Source organism: Lutjanus erythropterus, chromosome 14, assembly GCF_056507025.1.
Source record: "Lutjanus erythropterus isolate fLutEry1 chromosome 14, fLutEry1.hap2, whole genome shotgun sequence".
NCBI lineage: Eukaryota > Metazoa > Chordata > Actinopteri > Lutjaniformes > Lutjanidae > Lutjanus > Lutjanus erythropterus.
In genome coordinates, this window is record NC_139330.1 from 946,899 (window position 1) to 971,461 (window position 24,563).

Sequence of the window (24,563 nt, forward strand, 5' to 3'; positions counted from 1 at the left end):
TTTTCAAAACTTTCTTCATGAGAATTGAATTTTGGATGGGAAATACAGAATTTATTTTGGTCTAAATTTAGTCAGATTTATTAGGGAGAACTACCAACGTAGAAAATAAATAACTAAATAAACAATGCACAGAAAATTAGGAAATAAGTGACTCATTATATACATTAATGTCATTAAATGCACCAAAATAATATGTAAATATTAAATTGGTTAATTAAATATGTAATAATTAAATCAAGTAAATTAATTGATTTAAATTGAATAATTAATTAACGTGTAACACAAATATAAATTTATATCACATTTTATATGTTAATCGGTCTATATATTTATGATGCATTTAATGGCATATCAATTTATTTACTGAGTATTGAGTATTTATTGAGTAATTTATTTTTTTATTTTGGCAGTTACAGTCCTAAGTATTTAAATATTGCGCCAAGAAATATGTATATATATATATATATATATATATATATATATATATATATATATATATATATATATATATATATATATATTTATATATATTTAAACTAAAGAATGCAACTCCCCTTAAAAACGGGAAAAATCCCCTCAAAACAAACAAATTTATCTATCTTCCGCCATTTTTGCAGATGTCACAACACAACTCAGAAAGTCTGTTTTAAAATTGTCCACTTTAAAACTAGAAACTGTTTTGAAAATACCTGAAAGGTGAAAACGGGCGCATGCGTGGTAGATCAGGCCAACCCCCGAGCTCTTGCCGACAGGAAGTTTAGGAATTTGTTTTGCGCCCCAGAGTGATCCATCATCTCAATCAGAGAGGATCTTTGTCCGGCTGGTATTTGCTCTCCTCCATCATCAAACAAGACAAACCACAGAGAGACTGAACCGAGGAGGAGGACGAGCAGCGCTGAAAATAACACCACAAAACCCTTGGAAATTACACTTTTCTGTCCTGATATCCTGCTGGAGTTTAGACCTTAACAACGAGGATGAAATAACGTCGAAAAGTGCGTCACATCGGCGGGAAAAACTACGGAAAGAAGAAGAAGAAGAAGAAAGGTAAGAATGAACCAAGAGTTGTTGATTGCCTGCTGCGGTCTGAGAGAGAGACCATGGGCTCCGTCTATGTGCTGGACTCCGCAGTCTCGCAGCAGTTAGAACGCTTCGTGTTTACGATTATAGGAGTTTAAAACAACCAATGAATTTCTAACTTCACTTTATGCATATTTTCTAAACACTCTGTTTGTGTGTGACTGACACAATTTAGCAAGTTTTATAGGTTGTGTTGAGTATAAAAAAGTTCTGTAAAATCCAGCCGGAGTTCGGCGGACAGATTTGTGTGTGTTAGTGCCAGGAGGTAGACGGATCCCTCTGGCTGCTGTCGTGGATTTCTGAAAGTTAGTTTGAACTTTTTGGTTGTTTAAAAACACAGTTTAGTAGTACCACACTACAATCTATCAGAAATAGTGAAATTATCATTAATTCTAGATGTTTATTAGGGTGAAGTTAGTGAAGTTAAAGAGATTGAGTGTTGAACGGCTGTTAGCCACATTCCTCTGTTAGCATGTTAGCATCAGTTAGTTCACTCTGCTGCTGCTCGGTTCAGATTAGTCGTTAAAACTATACTATACTATACTATCACTTCTACCAGTATAAAGTAAACTATACAGTCAAAACATGTTATTTTTAATTAGTTTAACAGGAGATAGTGACGCCTTTTCTGTCTAAAGTCATTTGATTCGAGCTAACTTAACGTTAAAGTAACGTTAGTTATAGTTAGCATAACTTCAGGTTAGCTTCTGTGCTAATGTTACCTGTTAGGTAATGTTAACGCTACCCAGGAGTGAAAGTAACAAATTTCAAATACTTAAAGGACTGTAAATAAGTAGTTTTTTGGAGAGGTACTTGTACTTTCATGAGTAGATTTCATACTCTCTACTTCTACTTTTACTTGTACTTAAGTATGTATTACACCATGTAATCTATTTAGTTACTTTTTTAAAAATCATGTTTGAGTCCTGTGTACAATTTGAATTAATATCCAAACCTTTCATCTTCATTTTAGTAGCCAATCAGGTGATCTGATCACAAACAGGCCAATGAAAACTAAGACATGGACGAAAACAGATTTGGACTAGGGATGTTCATGACTGTTCTTTAATTGATTGCCGTTAAAAATTTGAACAATTTAAAACGTATCAATCGATATTTAATCAGTAGCATAGAAATTGTGGTAATTGCTACTTATTTCTTGAATAAAATAACTTGAAATGACCAAAAAAAAAAAAAAAAAAAAATGAAATGAGAAAAACTTTCAAGTTAAAAAAAAAAGTCCAAATTCTCTCATTTCAGCTTCTCAAATATGAATATTTCCTGGTTTATTTCCTCCTCTCTGACAGTAAAGTGATCTTTGAGTTGTGGACAAAACAAGACATTTGAGGACGTCATCTTGGACTTTGATCAACATTTTTCTCCATTTTCTGACATTTTAAAACAAACAACTAATAATGGATGACTTGAGAAAATATTATTAACAATAATTGTTTATTTTTACCCACTTAATCATTATACTTGTGATTATTTACCAAAAAAATCCAATTGGGTCCATATTTTGTGAAGTCATCCTTACAGTATTGTCTCAATATTAACATTCAGTTTATTTGGTCCAAAATATTGTTATATTTTGTCTGTATCGCGATAATACAACAAACTCATTTAATCTCTTTAGCCCCTTCCACCCCCTGGAGTACACAACACGTCTTCAGTCACAACCTACATGATCAATAATTACTAATAATTGACCAATATGAAACTTCACTGTCGTGCTTGGTTTTTCAGCTGGATCATCCAGGCCTGTACCAGATGTTAGTGTTGTTAGCATCCTCAGCTAACATTTACAAACCTCCAGCTGTTTTGCTTTAAATTCCCATTTTCTTTTATTACAAATTTTATTGTTTTTGTAGATAAGATTTATGTGGTCAATTAAAGCTACAATGATTAATCGATTAAAAAAAAAAAGAAAATCATTGTCTCTTTCCAAAAAATTAACCAGTTTACTCAAAATAGTCCACAGATCTTGTTCTGAGCAGTTTCAGAACTACTTTCTTTCTGCAGTAAAATCTACTAGAACTACTTTCTTTCTGTGAGAAACAAAGTAGTTCCTACATGAAACTGTTCACAACAAGGAGTGCAGATTATCTGGAGTAACCAGGTCATGACATTTGGTTTTAGGCCTGTGTGATATACCTGCAAGTTTAAGCTTTATAACAGCTGATATTGATAATTATTGATCATGTAGGCCAGGGGTTCCTAACAGGCAGACCGTGGTCCGAGTCCAGACCCACATGCCGCCCTGTATGGACCCGGACCTATAACCAATTGATTTTTAAGAGATTTTAAATTTTGACGGGACGCTTTTATTTTAACTGGTGCAACTCTTCTAGTCTTTCCAGCGCTGGTTTATCTGATCAGGAAACGCACAGACCAACTGCAGAGAAGCTGCGTGTGGAGGAGACTGTTGTTAATGACAGAGTTAATTACAACAGAAACCAACGTGATGGTTAATGACATCGACACCAACCAGATGCACTTATAAAATTAAACAACTGTATAAGGACATAAAACAGGAGAGTCTGTGTTTCTCTGTGAGAATCTTTCAGACCTTCTCACAGCAGAGTGAACAGGTGAGGAGGGCACTCTGATCACTAATCAATCACTGATACCGTCGTCCTCTCGGACCGATTAAAAAAAAAATAAAAACGCCAAAACAGGTCACAAACCAAACCTGGGTGTCCATACAAATAAAGTGTTTGTGTGAAACACTGCAGAGTGTAACATCGTGCTGTTTACAGACAGTCTGCTGTCTGTAGTTTGACAGACAGACAGAGAGGGTCATATCTAGAAGGGAACCCTAGACCCGCGAAAGGTCATGTTAATACTCATCAGTTTAACTCTACATACATCTAGATATCTGGACTTTACAGCAGCGATGGTACCCAAAAAGGCTTTATATCAGTATTTATCAGTATTGTTGATGAAACAGTGTTAACACGGTTGTTAAGAATTTGATCAATCAAGTAAAATTTAATTTATCCACCATCAAATAAATATCTCAAATATAACAGATTTTTTTAATGAGTGTCTTCCACATGTTGCCTGTTGAATTATATGTGTTTAGTATGTAGGTCTTTACGTCTTTATGTTAGAGCCAGACTGATATCAGCCCAGTATTGGCCCATCACAGCTATATTTGTCTATATCAGTGTCAGCGTGTATGTTGTCTTATATGCACCAATAACAAAATAATTTTTATAAACAAAACATAATGCAGATTGTTTTTATTTGTGAGCTTTAAAGGAAACATTTTCTGTTTATTTTATGTATTTGATAATTTTTCTTCATTTCAGTTAAACATCAACATATTTTGCCCTATTTGGAAATTTAATTTGTAATTGACAGTTTCCGCACCCTGAAATCATTTTTGACAGTAAAGGTTATCACTAGTTTTGTCACAAGTTTTTGCAAAAACTGTGTGTTTATTCATGTATTCAATATTCTGTTCTGTTCTGTATAAAGAACATATCAGCATCGGCTGAACCCTGACTTACACGTTTCTGTCAGAGAATATACAGCATGTTACTGTGGAAATAAATCTTTGATTGAGGAGGAAAAAATGCAGTTGCTATTGATGTTTTCTGTTTTCCTAATAATGATTAATTGATTAATCTATCATTATTGTTACAAATTATTGATTAAGGAAAGTGCTTAAAATTTGCAACCCTAATGACTAATAAACAATATTATTGTTATTATCATTATTGTTATGTTTATTATTGTCAGGTGAACAGAATAATTGTAAACATAATGCTTGGTAATCTTACAGGGTTTTCAGTAATTCTTTTGACCTTGTTAGTTTCAGAAAGACTCGACAGAATTTGAGTTTCAGAAGAAACAAAAGAGTTTTGTTGTTTTTGTTTTTATCCTAGATGATCATCTGAAACTTGGGGCTGTTTCACACAAATGTTCAGCAGTATTACTTCTACAAACAAGTCTGTGGCAGCATCAGATAACATTAGTCATCTGATTCAGTTGTTGTCTGGCGTTAGTCCGTGAAGTCAAAGACCTGAAATAATTTGAACGGATAGATAATACAATCATCTAATCTTGTGTTTTGATTTTAAGCACCAGGGCTTCTCTGTGGTTAATATTTTGTCTGTATTGCGATAATGCTATCAAGCAATTTAGATGTGATGATAAAGACTTTGAGAGTCTGAAAGTTTTGGTTGTATCTTCCTCTCAAAAAGCAGTAGGAACCTGGTGTTATAAATAAGCGTCTGAACGAATGTAACCTCGGTGCTGCTGTGACTGTCCAGAAGCTTCTTTTGAATATAAACCAGGAGTCCTCCTCTCATTGACATCCTCGTCAGCTGCTGAATCCTGGTCCACAGCAGTTTTATTTTGACCAAAAATATGGGATGTTGTGTCATCTTTTTGTTCCCTTGTGGTCTGAATTAACACTTAACCTGATGCTGAAAGGATTAGTAATCAATAAGTGAATGCCTTTTTTTATCTAGTTGTTAGCACAACACAACTGTGACTTCTTTACCCACAATGCCTCAGAGGATTCAGGTGTCTCAGAGTGGCATGAGTCAGGTCTTCTGCAACGTCGCTGTTGAGGAGGTTTATGAGTCATGGCTGGAGGGTTCAGCATCTCACTTAAGGACACTTTGACACAATTATTTTTCCTGGTTTTAAAGGCTGCATGACAGTAAAATTATGTCTGAACTTAACAAACTGTTCTAGCTGTTCTATTATTTTTACCCACTTAATCCTTATACTTGTGATTATTTATCACAGTGATATTTTATATTGTCTATATCGCCCAGTGATAATACAGTAAACTCGTTTTATCACCTTAGATGCTTCCACTCTTTGGAGCACACAACATGCCTTCAGTCACAACCTACACGATCAGTAATTATTGATATCGACCAATATGAAACTTCACTATCATGATAGGTTTTCCAGGCCTGTTCTGTGTACAGTCTCACAAAGGTGTTTATACCACTTATCATGATGCTGTACTCAGTTATAATCAGTCCTTATTTCCATATAGTCAAACAGAGCAGTTTATTTTACATGATATTTGCACAGCATCTGTGTCAACACTGAAACAGCTTTTGTTTGCTGTAATTATTCCTCCTGCTCATACAGGACATGAATGATCCCTTCTGAACACTTCCAACAGATAACATGGGGAACAAAGTCTACAGTTTATTCTCTGCAAAAATATATATACTATCATGTTTATCATTGGTGTGAGTAATTTTTTAAAGGAAAAAAAACTCAGTGTCAACATTTTTTGGTTTCTTTAATCATGTATGATGGCAGACTGAATATTTTTGAGTTGTGCACAACAAAAGACCTCATCTTGAGCGTTGGGAAATGTTTTATGACATTTTATAGACGAAACAACTAATTGATTAATCAAGAAAATGATCAACAGAATTGCTGGTTGCAGCTGAAAGTAATATTTAGACGATTCCAGAGTTAATTTTAAGTTAACACGAGGCTTCATCAGGTTGAGTTAGACCTGTCAATGTGAATATCTTCAAAATTTAAAGTTTTTAGTACAGAATTTCCTCTGTGTTCATTAGTTGAGTTGGAGGGATAGAAATACAGAGAAGAAATTTGATGCTTAAATGTCAGTAGATGATCACTTGATTTGATTAACTCAGGCTGCTGCAGTTAAACTTTTGGAATATGTTTTAGTTGACCATCACATTAGAAAGTGACCCTTCAATATCCAGTATGAACAGGAGGAATGATTACAGCAAACAAGAACAAATAATCTACAGTCAGACAGACTTTTCTGTCAAGAAACTGCTGCCAAATATCACTCTCTGCAAACCAACCAAACTCCACTGACAAAAACAGTGATTTTAACTGGTCTCTTAACACATTAGTTTGGATCCAGACTAACCCTTAAAGTCTGACAATAAGAAAAAAACTATCCAAAAAGGTAGCAGTGGTGCCTCTTTGTATCCTGACATCTGCAAATAGACATTTTTATATTTATAAGGATGTCTGTTTTCCTCTATCATTCAGTCGAATAGTAGAATTAATGATGTTTGGTACTTATTTTTGACTGAAAATGTTTTGAGTTACACTCCACATTCCTCCACCTTTGCAGTACATTGCCTCCCCCCTCCTCCTCCTCCTCCTCACAGGGAGGGAGAGAGAAGAGGAGGTGGTGTTAGAAATTAAAATCTAGTATTATCCATCCATATGTCAGACAGCTGTACATTCCACAGCCAAGCCTGGGATCTGTGTTACCGAAATAACAGAGTGACTGACTGACAGAAGGCGAGCCAGCCAGGCCACAACAAGAGACAGAGAGGGAGGGAGGCGTTTGAGGAGGTATTGTTTCAGAAGAGGACAAAATAAAATCCTCCTGCAGCTCAGAGAAGATTTGTTCAACACACTTTTCATCACCACCTCCTTCTCTTTTGTTTCTCTTGTTGTTGGAGTCCATGTTGGACAAACAGCACAGAAGAAATGATAATAATTACAGCTGCAACTAACTAATTGTATTCATTATCAATTAATATTGAACACTTTACTAACTTTTTTTTTACAAACGGTAATAAATTTGATTAATCAACTTATTGTTTGGTCTGTAAAACTTGAGAAAAGTCTAAAATAATGTCTTGTTTTTTTTTTTTTTTACTATCAAACAACAATCAACCAATAAATTAATTGCCAAATCTTATTTAGATCGCGCCGAATTACAGCAGAAGTTGTCTCAGAGCTTTTTTCATATAGAGCAGGTTTTGACTGTACTCTTTATAATATCATTTACAGACTATTTTGGTAATTGATTCGTAATTTTTATCATAATTTGTAAGAAAAAAAATAAAATTCTGTGATTTCAGCATCTCATATGTGTATATTTTCTGTTCTCTCTGACAGTAAACTGAATATTTTCATGTTTTGGACAAAATGAGGAAATGATTGAATTTTGCTTTCAAAAGCCTCTATCCTGCAGAAATCAGTTTAATTTTTTCTGTCTTTCAACTAATCCATCAATTGACCAATTATTCGACCTTTAATTAAAATCAATTCATGTTTTTTTGTGTGTTTTACCTGCAGAAATGCACACATTTCATTTTTTCTCCAAATACCATAAGTCCTCTATCACAACAGAATGGAATTAATACGAAAAATCACTTTGAAATTGCTTGCACATTGCAATATTTATTCAGCCTATAAAATGCTCCAGTTAGACTTATATTCTGTAGTAGTAATGGTATTTTGATCACCAACATATTAATCCATACAGTCCCTGTTGTGGCATTTTTCCTTTTAGATGTTTTTGTATTGAAAGATTCATTTGGTTTCTGCTCAAACATAAACGTGTCTGCAGGGACGGACAAAGGTTTAAAGACGACTCGCCACACTGTCCGTCCTCCATCTATCTGTGTCTGTGACTGAGGACACAGACGCCACGATATCTGTCTCCTCTGCTGATTCTGTATCGGTCAGTGATTAGTCTGTGGTGTCGCTCAGTCTGTAGCTGCAGATCTATTCTTATAAAATGACACCAGACCCTGTTCAGCCCTGACCCATGCACTGGGACCAGACCAGTCTCCAGCAAAAAGACCAGTTAATGCTGGTGGAGTCTGGCTGTGGGACGACTGGGGCTGTTTATGGAAAAATCAAATATCAGCCAGTAAAACCAAGAGACGAACCCCACAGCCACATAAAGCGCCAACAAAACCAATGATCATCGGTCAAATGTTGCTGCCACACAGTTCAGTGTCATGCAGTCACACACTGTCGGCCAATCAGATGCATCCAGCTAAAATACAAGGAGGGCTGCAACTAACGATTATTTATTTATAATAATGGATTTATCAGCAGCCCTGATTTGTTGGAAGCAATTTGAAGACACGTCAGGACTTTCTGATGGCCATTTGTTTTTACAGTTTTCTTACATGCATTGAGACAAAATGTACAGTCAGTTGAGAAATAATCAGCTCATCGAAAAGAATGTAAGTGAGAAGTTCATTGATACTGAAAATAATAATAATGCTGAACCCCAAATAGCACTTGATGACGAATGTGTGTGTCTGTGTGTGAAAGGATGAATGAGAAACATTGTGAAGTGCTTTGCCAGAGGAGCTTTATATCAGTGCAGTCTGTGCAGTGGTTCCCAACGCGTGGTCCCTGGACCTGTGGCAGTCCTTGTTGGTAATATCGCCTTAAATCTCCTGATCTGGCAGCCAGGGTTGTTTTGTGGTAAGAACATAATGACACTCTGGAAAATCACTTTGTATTTGTGCAGCCACGGACAGAGAGTGTTTGGTTCCTGTGACTTCAGGCTCTCGTTGTGCTCAGCTTGGTGAAATTCAGTTGTTGTATTTTGTTGCCATCTTTTTTTTACAGTGCTCAATTTAAATAAATCATGAACTGTTTTGATAATTGATTAATCAGTTTGAGTCATTTAAGGGCAAAAAGAACATTTTTTTGTGGACTAAACAAGACATTTTAGGACATCCTCTTGGATTTTGATCAACATTTTTTAACATTTTCTGACCTTTCATGGACCAAACGACTAATGGTAATGGTGCTGACATGTTATCATGGTTTGTAGGCCAAGACTTTCAAAATCACTCACCATTTGGTCGGCATCCATGTTACTTTACCTTTCACCTGTGCTTGTTGCTGCTGTATGAAGTCCTGATTTTGCCATAATCATATCATGACATGACCAGCTTTCATTCATCGAAGGACATTTCTGTCATGGAAATTTGATGGTTTGGCTTGTCCCTTTTGAATTTGTGGAACTGTGCATTATGATTTGTCGTGAGGACATCAGGGCAGCATGATTAATCATAAAAAAAAATCACGCTCTTGATTTAGTCGCTCGTCTTTGTGAATGCATTCATTCAGCTCTCAGTGGTTTTGTAGCTTCTGACTGTGGTTTGAAGTTTAGTTTCTCTCCAGTGATGCTGTTTGATTTTACTGTTACATGTTTACTTTCAGCTGATAGAGGTCGTGTTAAATTACTGCTGATGAAAACACTACATTTCCTGATTTGGCTGCTTCATAATAAAAGATTTCACAACTTATATTGAGAAGAATTTGTGTGACGTGTGCATGTTAAGTGCGTTGTGTGTGGGTCACTGTGTGGGTTATTTAGACTAACTTAACACTCAATTTTTCATATTCAGCAGCATTGAGGTTTTTTTTTAAGTCCAGCATGTTTATATGTTGAATGTTTGTCTGTTTAAAGCCCTGTCTAGACAGCAAGCATCTCAGATGCGCTTTTAACTTCTAAGAGTGCAATAAATGCTTTTGTTGAAAGGATAAGAATTGTGTGCGAGAATCGTGATCTCAGTTCTTAGGCAGGAGAATTGTGATTTACATCTTGGCAAGAATTAGTAGTGGCCTGGTACTGGTTTTGATACTGGTTGTTAGGGTCATGTATTTGTAGAGTTGAGGGGTACAAAATTAATAATATCAGTCAGACTTGCAAATCTGACTGAGATCCTGGCTCACAGTCAAATCACCACAGTACATCAACCTTTTGCATTATGATATCAGGCTTCTCAACTGAGCTACTGCTTTGAGGGAAAATAAACATCGCTCCCAGCTAGATTTTTATAAATAGTTTGGTGTTCAGTTCCTCATTTCTATATTTATTATCTGCTATCGTTATTCTATGAGCATTTAAGAAACACTTTCGATCGACCTTTAAAGTTGTGGTAGGTAGTTTATTTTTGGTATCAGTGGGCAAAAATTTCCAAACTAAACTTTAAGCATAAGGTAATTCACGTGGTCTGAGAGAAAACCAGACTTCTGCAACAGGCTTTGTCTGTACTGATCAGATTATTCTCACACTGCTGCAAAAAGCAAAAATAAAAACTGGTCATCATAAAAGAAGCAGAAACAGATGTAGAATTAATTTAAGTTCAAACACTGCAACTTATCAACATGCAGCCTGTTTCTCCTGCAGTTTCTCTCTACTGTCTAACTCATTTTGTTTTGTTCAATTCTCCTGATTTTCAACATCTGTTTCTCCCTTTTCACACTGCTTTTTCTCCCGTTTTAGTTCGCTTTTCTCTCAGCTCTTTATTGGAAACAGCACTAGAAATAACTTACAAAGCTAAAGCTCACATTTGTTCAGTCAGACTATATGATGATGATTGTTTGGATGTAGAAAATATTTCATAATTTAAAAACTGATGAGGGAATCTCTCATGTAGAAACAGTTGACAAACACAAGTCTTTCTTTTCTTCTTTCTCTTCTGACCTACAACATCTCTTTCTCTCTATTTCCATCTGTTTCCTTTTCCCTCACTTCTTTTTCTTCCCTCCTCTTCTCACTTTTCTCTCTCCTGGGAGTGTTTCTAGTCTTGGAGGCTTGGAGCTCAGGGATCTCTCTCTTTCCTCTGCTCTATTTCTATCCCTCTCTCCCCTGTTTCTTCCTCCATTTCTTCGTTTCTTTCCCCTCCTCCTCTCCCTCTCCTTCTCTCTCGGAGTGTGTTTCCAGCCTCGGAGGCTGAGGATCAGATTACTCAGGGAGTCTCGGAGGCTCTCTGGCGAGGTGGCAGTGGTGGAGGTGGAGGAGGGAAGGAGGGAGGAGGTAGGGAAGGAGATCAGGTTTCACATCTCCAGCGCTCTCCTCTGTCTGCCTCTCCTCCCTCCTCCTCCTCCTCCTCCTCCTCCTCTTCCCCCTGGCAGCCTGGAGACAGAGTGGCTGAGCCGGGGAGGAAAACATGCAATCCACCCCTCTCCTCCTCCTCCTCCTCCTCCTCCTCCTCCTCCTCCATACATCCAGCCTCTCTCTCTCTGCTGCTGCAGATAAATAAAGGCAGTAAATGGGAGCTGAGCGCACAGAGGGACGATTCTTCACCTCCCTCCTTCACCTCCCCCTCCATCCCTGCAGAGATATTTTATATCCTGCACCGCTCCGTGTGTTTTCATTCTCCTGGATGTGTGGCAAAGGTGAAACTGCTGCAGGGAGACTTGAGTTTCTGGAGACGACCAGAGCTGAGGATCAGACCTGGACTCAGAAATCACTAAACTGTGTCTCAGGCAGTGAATGCAGGGAGGCCACAGCAGCTGATGTAGAGGTGGAGGTGGTGTAGCTGTGAGACACTTGTGGCTTCAGCAGTAATCTGTGTTTAATGGTTTTCTATCCTGTTTGTTTTGTTGTTGCTGTTTGTCTTTATACAGTTTTCTTGGTGAAATCTCTGAAAGAACAATTTCTAGTTTCTGTCCACTTCAGTAAAATACAGAGAAACCAGTTACGACAGAAGTTTTTGTTTCCAAAGTGTCAGAAATTGTACACATCTGCTTTAGTGTATGGATGTATGACTGCAACTATTTTATTTTAACTTAATCTGCAGATTACATTTATCGATTCAGATGTCTTGTTCAATCTAAAAACTATATTCAGTATGATATAAAACAGAAAAGCAGCAAAGCCTCACATGAGAGAATCCATTAATCATTTGATCAGATGATTATTTAACTTTATTTGTTCATGTTAACTGGTTTTCCATCATTGTTTGTTTCAAAGACAAACCTTCTCAGATGCACAACTAGAGTATTGAACTGTAGGGCTGCAGCTAATGATTATTTTCATCATTGATTAACCTGTCAATTACTTTCTCAGTTAATCAATTAGTGGTTTGGTCCGTTGAATGTCAGAAAATGGTGACAAGTCTTGATCACCGTTTCTTAAAGGCCAAGTTAATGTCCTCAACTGTCTTGTTTTATAAATAAAATATTATTATTTTGATAATCAATTCCTTGTTTCAGTCTTTAGGTTTTGGACTGCTGGACAAAAGAAGACATTTTAAAATGTCACTTTGAGCATTTTTCTTTTTTTAGACATTTAAAGTGTCAATGATTCATCGATTAATTGTGGAAATTATCATCAGATTAATTGAACATTAAATAAATTGTTAGTTGCAGCCCAAATGATATAAAATTACACAATCATGATCATGTAAATTATATAGGAGTTCATCCATATTGCCCATCCATAACAGAGCCCGTATGTCATAGAAAACCTTAATTTTCAATCTTACTATACAAGTTACTCTAAAGCCAAATCAGATCTTTCAATATATGCTTCTCCTCTAAAGCTGCTGCATGTTTGTTTTATAATAAATATAAGTGGAGATTGTTTTTTTTTTTTATCATATAATCACAGCCCTTAGTGATGTCAACTTGTCACCTTAAAGTTTAAATTTCTTCTTTGTATATGTCATCGTCCAGTACACAGCTGTCTGTTGGTCTAATGGAGACATAATCCACATATTTTCATGATTTTTTTTTTTTTGGCTGTCCTCGTCAAATATTTGCCCCTGGACCATTCACAGCTTGTATAAAACCACTTCTTTTATTCCATGTCCTTTTAAAGATAATCTTTTTGACTACCGTGAAACACTTACGGCCAAATAGCTAGAACTTCTCACCACTTTGGGTTTAATTGATGTTTCAGTGCACAATTAAGCTTAGTTCTAGTCAGCAAACTAAATCACCAGGCCTCTGCTCTTTGACATTAAAGACATGGTTCAGTTTACACGCCATGCAGAACTTTTTGTTCATTCATGCCAAAATAGTTTAATATTTTCAAACAAGCATTTTCATTTTTGCAGCCAACAAACTTAACAGTTGTTCCAGCGATGCTTCCCTGTCTGCTGTGCTCTGAGCTGAAGGTCGAAGCAGCCTCCATGCTCACTGTCTCCAGCGGCTCCAGTTGTCCTTTAATGGTATTGATCTCTGCTTTAAATACACCCGGCCCATCGCAGTGAATAATTCAGATCAGCTCACCACAGTGGAGAGAAAATATTCTCTGATTCCAGTGGAGGAAGGAAAAGTCTGTGAGGGCTGCACACTCTGCCAGACTGTTTCAAGTCAGACCGACCTTTTTTTTCCCCTCCCCCCTGCTGTGAAAATGTGATCACTTGTGGCCATGTGTGATTTTGTGTGGTCATGTGACAGCAGTGGACAGGACTGCATTCCTCAAGAGTTCAGAAATCAGAAGGGTTCACCAAACCACAGGAATGAAATCTGATCTTTATATAGAGATGACTACAGAGCTCTCTTCCCCCTCACAACATGACTGAACAATGCCTCATAGTACTCAGACCGTAGTAAATAACTCCAGCTGTGTTTTGGCTGCAGTCGAGTCCACTGTTTGTCTGCTGGACGTCAGTCTGTTGTTTCTGCAGTATAGGTGATCATTTCCTCCTTTATTTTACAGTAGATCTGCTGGGAATAGTAAATTAATTGATTAGTTGTCAGCAATTTAACTAACCACCAAATATTTTGAAAATTAATGAATTGTTTGGAGTCATTTTTTAAGAGAATCACCCAAATTCTCTGACTTCAGCTTTTCTTCACTCCTCTCTGACAGTAAACAAAACATTTTGGGGTTGTGTGACACTGCAAACTTAACTAAGTTGAGCTCAGTTGAGTTTATGTTACAAGTAGGGCTGCACAATTAATCACAATATTATGGCCAAGTGCAATATCCAAATCACAGAACAGAACTGCAATATTTTGAAAAAGGAATAAATGTGTGTGAAAATATCAAGATGATGAGGTACTGTAGTGCTGCAGAGATGTTCTGACCTAAAAATATTTGTTCTCCAGATGCAAGAAAACATGTTTGTTTGGTTCTGACCTCAATAAATATCACAGCATCACAATCTCAAGTTTTTTTCCAGTAAAAATGAAATTTGTAATGCTAAAATGTTCATTCCCTCTCATTGTATCACATATCATAATTGCAATTTCACTCACAGTTAGTGCGGTATGACTCTTTTTTTAAACCAAAATCATGCAGCCCTAATTACAAGAAAGGACCTAGATTTACGAATGTCAAGTTAAAGGCAGTGAATAGATGCTAAGATTTTAAACACAAAGTACATTTTTGGTGACACAAATGTAAACTGATGTAAAAACAATACAGAAAAGTAAATTATACTCAGCTGAGCACAGCCGTTCTTCACTTTGACACCTGTATTGTCCACTCTTCTGTCTTCTGAACTGTAATGTGGTGTTTCTGATGAAAACACGAGCTCGACGTCTCGGCTCATTGAATAAACTGGTGTCACAGACATGACGTCTTTAGATGTGTCACATTCTACACATTTTAACTCCTGCACACATTCACTACCACATTTCAGTTTTTTCATAGTCCATGTTCTGGTTCTTCTGTCAGGACTGTGTTTGCAGTTTGAGTCGACTCAGTCAACTCTGACTTCAGTAGCCCAGACATATAAAATGTGTGAAGGAATCAGGATGTTTAGGGAAGTGACATGTTGTGTTGGTGAAGGCTCACTGTATGGTGATAAAACATGGTGGCCACAATAATGTTTTATTTTTCAGTGACTTTAATAATCAATTAATCATGATAGACAGTTTTTCTTAAAAGAAAGATCAAAGTTGATGCAGCAGAACCAGAGATATCATCTTTTTTATTCGAGATCTTCTCCTTCCTCTTCAAAACCTACATTACCCACAATGCCCCTTGACAACAGACAGTTGGGAGTGTTATGCTCGTAGGGGCTAATGTATCTTGAAGCCTTTATCCTGCAGCAGAGATGAGGAGCAGCTACAAGCAGTAGAAATTGTAGTTCTCCTTAATTTTTAAGGCCAAATTTGGACTTTTGGCTTCTCCACTGTGACTATTTTCTACTTTTCTTTGTTTTCTATAACTGTAAACTGAACATATCTTTTGGGTTTTGGACTGTTGGTAAGAGAAAACAAGCTATTTAAAGACCTCGGGCTCTGGGAAATTGCGATGAACAGTTCTCATGATTTTCTGATAGTTTGCAACAGAACATAATCTCTAGATCACACAAAGGCAAACATTAGTGATTAAGAGTGGTGTGAGCTCTAAACCCTGCAGGGTGCAATTAGAAATCATTCATCAAAGTTAAATCATTATCTTGAAATAAAAATGAATTTTTTTCCTCCAAAACTGCGGTTCTAAAGTGGAACCAGAGCCCAACATGGAGGTCTTGATGCCTTCAGATGTTCTGGTTGTATCGAGGTCCTGCTTCATTCTTGAGGTGGAGTTGTGTTTCCTCTCTTAGTAATCCTCCTCTCTGATAAGTGCAGTGATCCCTCTGAAGTGACACTGGCCCCTGATCTCCACCCTGACCTCTGACCCCTGACCCCTGACCCCGGCGTCCTGAACCCCTGTCGGCTCGCTGCTAACAGAGCCGTCTCCTCCCCACCTGGATTAGACCGTCTGACTGATGACTTAGAGAACGTTTTCATGGGGGATTCAGAGTTCTGAGAGGAGGCTGGACGCTGTGTTTGTGGTGTGAGAGGGACTTTATGTTGAGCAGATTAAACCAGATATTAAACTCATTTTATTATCTGGTTGAACTTCTGCCTGATCGGCTGTTTGATGTGCAGTTTTCTGTGGCCTCTTGTCACCTGACTAATGACCAAACCATCAATGGTTGGTAGGGTTCTTGGCAGGTCAGACATTTGAGGATGTCAGCCTGGGCTTTGAGAAACACTGAGATTCAATCAATTAATCGAGAAAATAATTGGCCACTTAATTGACTATAAAAAAATGATCTATAATCAAAATAGTTGACATTTAATGTAATCATCAGTTAATTGTTGCAGTTCTAAATTCATAGGCTGAATGTTCTGCAGTAACATCCTGATTGAATAAAACTTGATCGTAATTGTCATTTGACAAAACCAACAGGAGCTTCTGTGTGAGCTCAGCCAGTAAGTTTAGCAGAAAATCTCATTAAAATGTCTGTTTTGTCCTTTGTCTTGCGCTTCTTATGTCACGGTGTGATCACTATTGCTTGTCTGATGACTTGGCTGCACTTTGAGTCAGATCAAATGTTTTCATTTTAAAACTGTGAAGGTCAGATAGTCTTCTTATTGTTCAGTGTAAATCAGTTTATCATGACCTGCTTCGCTGTACAGTAAACCAGGGCTTGTTCCAGCTGAGAGACGGGGTTTACCTGTGAGCTGTGAGGTATTTTCTGGGTAGTATTTGTTGATATCTGTTGTGGTTTGGTTCAGAGCGGCAGTGATTGATTAATCGACTTGTCCATTAAAAAAAAGAAAAAATGTTGCCAACTACGTAGAAAACCCCATCGTATTATGTGATTATTTTGACAGATATTATTGTATGATTCATGATTAGTGGGAATGATCACTTCTGCATCACCGTTTCAATGTTTTATAAGTGAAAGAAACTATTAAAATCATGATGATGTGACATTTGTTGGGGTCTGTACCAAACAAAACATGTTTTCTGGCGTCTGGAGGGTAAGATTTGTTGGTCAGGGTGTCTCTGCAGTACTACAGTACTTCATTATAATGCTGTTTTGTCACTTGTTTTTCCCCAAAAAATTGCAGATTCCATGATTTGGATATTGCACTTAATTTAGCTTGAAAAATCTTAATTTTTCAAGCAAAACTGTCAAACATTGCTTGGTTGCAGCTTGTTAAATTTAGAGATTTGTTGCTCTTTTGCATTTCTGATAGCAAAAAAAGTCTTAGAGTTTTTTAGTGTTGATTGGACAACACACAGGTTTGTTGAGTTTTCTCTGAGGAAAGTGTATTGTCTTGCGTGTTTGTGTGACTCTGCACAGTTTAGACGTGGTGTTTCTTTTGGAGTCAGGCGGGTAAACTACAGCAGCAGAAGGTGGTTTGATATTCTTGGCTGTCCCGTAGGCTGCAGCCATGAGGAAGAAATATCCTCCTCATCTCGTTTTCCCACTCGTCCTGGGCTCCTGTGAAAGCAGCAGCGTCCGTCCCCTCCCTCCCTGTGTCCTTGTTTCTGGTCTTTAATTTCAATTAGCTCTGGCTGCTGGTTGACTTTGATGGCATTAGTGTCTCCTCCCAGCCTCCACACTCGTCCCTCTGCTCTCGTCTTCCTCTGTTGGTTTTGCAAAAGCCGCCGGCTTTAACTGCAGAGATCCGAATCTGAACGCTTCGCTTCCACTTCCTGCCAGCATCCAGCCCGCCGTGCAACCAACAGCCACACACACACACACTAAAGACTGTATATCGTGCAGTGGCTGTTTTGGGGAAAATTTAGATGCACCGTCCTGCCAGCAACAGACGAAATAAAATGACTGACAGGATACAGAACATCTTCTGATGTTATGAGGCTATGCAGGGCTCTGATTGGACTAAAATTAGAAACAAAGTGGTGTTTCTGGTCTTCAGATTCGGGGTTACACCTGTCTTTTACGTCAGGTGAGGTTAATGGCTGTTTCGTCTTGATTCCACTTGTGTCCACATTTGAAAGTCAACTCCAAACTTCCAAAGTTGTTTTAAAGCAGAGCTAAAGATTATTATAAATACACAACAGGTGATATTTTCCTCTGAAGTAATTGTTTTACTGGTAACAGTGAAATAGACATGTCCAAACCTTAAAACAAACCAGAATGAAGAAATATAAAATATTATTGGTGCTGAAATGATTTGTTAGGTTTTCTGTCCGTTGATTAATTGATGTGATAATTAGCAATTAATCTCCAATCTAGGGCTGTAACTGAAGATTTCATTCTTTATTAATCTGACATGCTTAATTGATTAGCTATTTCAGCTATATAATGTCAGAAAATGATGGAAAATAATAATTGGTGTTTCCCTAAGCCCAAGATGACGTCTTCAAATGTCTTGTTTTGTCCATGAACACAAAGATATTCAGTTTACTGTCAGAGAGGAGGAAAGAAACCAGAAAATGAAATCTGAGTATTTAGACTTTTTTTTCTTTAAAAACTACTCAAACCAGATAAATGAATGTCAGAACAGTTGATGATTAATTTAATCATTGGAGCTCTACTCCACTCATTACATTGTCAAATAATCATTTAGTCTATAAGCAGGTTTTGTTTGACTAGTGTTACACAGTATAGGGTTTTACTGTGACTGCATTAATAGTTGCGTTTTATTGGCCATTATTGAAGCATACTGTCATTAGCATGTTGTAGCTCCTTTAAGGAATAGGGCTGTGTGTGTGTGTGTGTGTGTGTGTGTGTGTGTGTGTGTGTGTGTGTGTGTGTGTGTGTGTGTGTGTGTGTGTGTGTGTGTTTATGTACCATCACTGCCTGCATACCTCTGCCTGCCTTCCTGACGTGAGGAGGACTGGTTTCACAGCTTTTCTGTCAAACTGTGGTTTCACGCCTTCATCTGACACGTCGCTCCAACGCAGGAATTTACATGTAACCATCAGCTGCCTCGGAGCACTTCATGCTCCAAAACAGACGAGGAACTCAGCCGCTGCAAAGCTGCCAAACGAATGTGTGCTGCAAACTTTGTCTCTGCTCCTAATGTGTAATTACAGACAGAAAAAAATGACAGTCAATAAAATAAGAGCAGACTGATCAGCATCTTGCTGCATGTGCAGATTTGGAGAATAAATTTAATCATATTTAGCAGATGGGAAACCAAAGTCTAGGAAAGAATTTGTTTTTCTGCCCATACTCATCATGTGTGGTGTCAAGTACAAGGTCATGTGTGTTTGTTTTTAAATGCTGAAACAGACATGACACAAAAATCTGGTTCCTCTTGTACTGCAATCACTTTCAGCTGGTTATTTATAAAATGCTTCGTAGAATTCACTCTGAGTGACAGTCATGTTTTAAAACCACCAGCGCTTTGAATTTGTTCAGGGGAACAAAGAGAGAAAAGGAAAGTGAGAAAATGAAAAAGCAGAAGAAGAAGTGCCCATTAAAGGTGGGGTCGGAGGGTTGTAGCAGACATTTCCTTTAAATAGGTGGTTGGACCATTTGTTTCAGGGTGTAAAAACAGCCCACAGAAACACAGGGAACTCTGGGAAATCAACACTCATCATCATCTGACTGGATGTTGTCAGACTAACTTCTGCCTTTCTTTGAATTACCTAAGATTAAGCATTAGGAGCACAATCAAACACTAATTTAGTTAAGTTTTTCTTCCGTTCCACACTGTAAACATCCATTGGTTTACATTGGAGCTGCAACAATTAATCCGTTAATCGGTCATTAAATCAATTAACTACTGTTTTGATCATCTAATATACCTGGTGGAATGGACCGGTGCATTTTAGGCTTCACTTGCTATTAGCATCCACTTATATTTTTCACAGATTGATTTATTTTATTTTCTACACACAGGAAACAGATGATTAATTTCCATTAAGCTGATGGAAACACTTATGTATTATTTTAATATTTCTGACATGTTAAAGGTTTGTGTGGATGTCGTTGGTGGGTAGAAGTAAAGCTTCTCTGCTTTCCTCCTTCTGTCCTCCCACCACCTTTTTCCTCTGCAGCTCATTTTCCACTGGGTGAATCAATGTGCAGCAACGTGTCAAATGTCACAAAGATGAAACATGAAATGTGGATGAAATTACTTGAGCTGGAGCAAGTAAACTGACTTTCTGGCTTTTTACTGCACAGAAATAACCAAACAAATAACAGATTAATAACAGAAAATTATTCAAGAATTGTTTGGATAATCGATTAATGTTGAACCCTAAATTTCCAGCCTCTTAACTGCAGCCATTTCCTGCATTTCTCTGGTATAAGATTATAAAATAAATATATTTGTTTTGTTTTTTGTTTTTTTTGTACTGTTGGTAAGACCTGCTTGACCGTGTCACTCTGAGCACTGGTAACTTTCCAATAAGAGTGGGTGATATTTCCTCAAAATAATGTCATGACAGCAAAATATTTTTGGTGTGACGTTATGACACATCCCCTTCACATCCCCTTCTGAATATCAGTTATTTGTCTGTACTTTGTGCCAACTTGCCAGCAAAAGGTTTTCGTAACAAGCTGACAAGCTGTTCAGAAAGTGTGCAGAGTTGGCTGCATAGACCGTATAATATTAAAGCTCAGGCAGGCTGCAGGAACACTGCAGGAATACTGCAGGAGCGCAGGACGTGTGCAAGTCCTCCTCTGTCAGTTGATCAGCTGTTTATAACTCAGTTGTCTGTTGATGCAAAGTTCAGCCTGTTATCCTGAAAACAGAAGCCCACTGCTCTGACAATAGTTCAGTGACTGTCTCACTTCTGCCAAACTAATATTTTCATCAATTTAGCCATTACAAACCTTGACACCTTTTAAAAGATTAATAATGATTTATTATGACTCATAAACAGACACTAAGTGATTTAGCAAACATTTTGCATTAATTTAAACTCAAATAAACATGAAACAGGCAAAAAACCCAGTTATTCCAGCTCGAATAGAAATTTCAGAGGAACATCCTGCTGTAGTGTTGTTCTCAGAGAAGATGGTATTTCAACTTAACATGTTTCCTTAATCTTTGATGATGTGTCCTCATATTGTCATTTCATGATTTATTACAGTAAATATATTACAGATTTCTCCTTTAATTATCACAACACAAATGTACCACCATGTGATGATTGATAATCAATATCACCTCTCTACCACATGTGCTGCTGCTGTACATAATCATGCAAATACACCAACACGTCACAATTATCTTTATATCACAGTAAAAGAAAAAAGGAATTCATATTTGCTGTGTCTTTATTTTTTGTAATGCAAAAGAGTAGGGCTGCAGCTAATTATCATTTTCAATATTGATTAATCAGTGGATTGGCTTCTTGATTAATCGATTAGTTGTTTGGTCCTTGAAATGTCAGAAAGTTGATCAATGTTGACATCCAAGGTTATGTCCTCAAATGTCTTGTTTTGTCCACAGCCCAAAATACTTAGTTTTCAGTATTATTATTATTGTTTGTATTTTACATGTCATACTAAATTAATTCATTAGGAAAATATTCTAAACTTTGTAGAAACAGAAGGTGCAACATGTGAGCTCCATATCTGTTATGTTTCAACCCATACGTTTCCTTCCACTTTGGGGTTAAAACCTTTTTTTTTTTTTTTTTTTTTATTTGATAATGTTGGGGAGGATATAACTTTTTTTTTTTTTTTTTTTTTTTTTTTACAGTTTCCACTCAGCTGTTAGAAGTCATCAAGGTTCAGTATTCAGAATATTTGGATGGAAAGCAGAGCTGTTTCACTTCAGTTCATCCTCGTGTGTGGGAGAGCAGGATCTGTTTTTCCCTCTGTCTGTCTCTTTTTCTTGGCAACGCCTCTCCGTCCATAAATGAGGAGTGTGTGTGACCCTGTGTGTGTGTGTGTGTGTGTGTGTGTGTGTGTGTTGGACAGAGAGGCAGCAGCTGTCTTTTCGCCAACCTCGTGACCGCTCTCAGCCCCCGTCTTCGGACATCTATTTTCTCCTCGTCTGTTCTATAATAACTCAGCGGCTCGATCCCCACCGCTGTCGTTTTTCCTCCCATGGGGTGGAGCCGAACACACACACTCTCTCTCCCACACACACACACACACACACACACACACACACACAAAAGCTGCTGGTCAACTCATCAACTTAGTTTTCCACACTGTCTTGAGCACATTTTCCAGCTGAGTGTGTTAGTTTTGGCGGCAGCAGGGAGGAGCAGTGTGAATCCAGAGGAGGAGGCTGGTTCAGACCTGCTCCTCGCTGCTGACCCTGACCTTTGACCTCATCAATTTTATCCTTATTTTGTAACCTTAAATGTTGTTGATCTGTCTGTCCAAACCTTTGCCCCACAGTGAGATCTAAATGCTCTCTGAATAGTTCTGTTCTCCAGAGGATGAACCCTTTAATTTTATGATTACATGACCTGTTTTGTAGCGCCACCCTCAGGACAAATTTAGTATTTTAAGTTCTTGTAAGGATTCAAGAATAAAGAAATCATCATGTTTGCTCTCTGCACCTTCATAATATTTTGGGCTGCAATCAACATTTCAGCCAGTGTCAGTGCCAGTCGTAGTAAAACTATTAATATACCATACTTGTCTGGCCTCCACAGTCTGAATTTATAACTACTTGCTTTCTTATAACTTTAACAATTTTGAAGAAATATCTAATTGCAATTATGTTGTGATATGACTTGTGATATTAGAGGAAAGGATAATTTCTATGTCGATATTCTAATTTTCATTGAAAAACCCTTTAAAATGATGATAGCGTGTTATTTTTTTTAGGGATCTGTATGAAACACATATGTTTTCTGAAGTCTGCAGAGGCAGCAACACATTATTTAATTTAAAATGGTATTTTGGCACATATTGCCTTAAACAAATATTGCACATCCTGCTATTTGAATTGTTCAGCCCTACTGATCTCTGACAAATAACAGTACAGGCTTTCTAGACCTGATTTGAAAAACAAATCTGATTTGCCTGCCGTCTGAATGAATCCTAAAGGTCAAAAGTTTGGTGTAAAATGAACTTCTGACCCAGACTGTAAACAGCACGCTGCCTCCACATGTGTAGCAGCTTTAAATCCTGGCTCTTATTTTGTTAGTTTGGCTGCTGTGTGAACAACTTCCTGTTCTGTGTGTAGTATCTCTGCTGAGAGTCTATAAAGTGGTGGCCTGTGTTCGCCTCTCCTCTCTGGGTGTGAATATTAACTCACTCTCCTGACGTTGGCCTCCTTCACTAAATAAAGCCTCCTTTGAGGAGCTCTGTGCTGTCAAATAAAAAGGCTTCTGTGTGTGAGGGGACGAGGAGGAGGAGGCTCCGACTGTCCGCCACGCTGCTCCACTTATCTCCTTACAAACAGCAACAAGCCACAAACACACTGATTTAATGATTCACACCAGTCTGTGCGGCTGGTCAAACAGAGGGTTTTCATTGGTCCAGGAGGGGACATGTGACTCGTCAGTGAGTTCTCAGCAGTTATTTGGGTTTTTTTCTGGTCTGAAGTTTCCTTCAGTCACTAGATGGACAGAGACAGTGACATGATATGCTGCATTCATCATGATTCATGGCCATATAGGACGTTCTAGTGTTTGTTACTGATGTTCTAGTGATCCTTGAGGGGATCTAGTGGACTCCAGTGACCCTTTAGAGGTTTTAAAGGAATATAAGGTTCCACCAGTCTTTGGTGATGTTTTAAGAAAGTTCTTCTGGACATCAAGAGTCCTCTACTGGAGGTTCCTCTCATATTTCAGAGGGTTATGTTGGTCCGAAGGTTCCATGGTTTCTTATGCAGGTTCTAGGAGACTGACATAAGTCTATGTGAAGTAAAAATGAGTCTTTGAGGGGTTTTTAATGGTCGTAGATAAGGTTCTAAATATCTGAGTGGGTGCAATGAATCTTAAGTAGGTTCCAAGGATCCTTTAGAACATTTAAAGAATAGAGGTTTTCACAGTCCTTGATGGCCTTTTAAGTGATCTTTTCGGAAAGTTCAGTTGGACATTGAGAATGTTCTATATTTTTTTAATAGAGGTTCCTTGTATTTCAGGGGTGGCAATGGTCCTAATAGTCTTTGTGGAGGTTCTGTGGTTCCTTGACCAGGTTCCAAGTGTCTGAAATGAGTTCTCATCAGTCATAGATGAGGTTCCAAAATTCTGAAAGGATACAAGGAATCTTATGGTTATCTTAAAGTATATCATAAGGTTCTAATGATCCTTTAGGGCATTTTAAGAATAATAGAGGTTCCCCACATTGAGGGTGTTCTTTAATGGAGATCCCTGTTGTGGT

General features: G+C 37.7%; 1 protein-coding gene across 4 annotated transcripts in view; it reads left to right on the forward strand.

The window, feature by feature from the left end:
- Positions 1-833: 833 nt before the first annotated feature.
- LOC146314992 (bone morphogenetic protein receptor type-1A-like) overlaps positions 834-24,563 on the forward strand; it is a 60,091-nt gene continuing 36,361 nt past the window's right edge. For all 4 annotated transcript variants that reach the window (XM_084735425.1, XM_084735424.1, XM_084735427.1 and 1 more), the window contains exon 1: positions 834-1,047. The gene's annotated coding sequence lies outside the window, so the exon portion shown is untranslated. The remainder of the gene's footprint in view (positions 1,048-24,563) is intronic.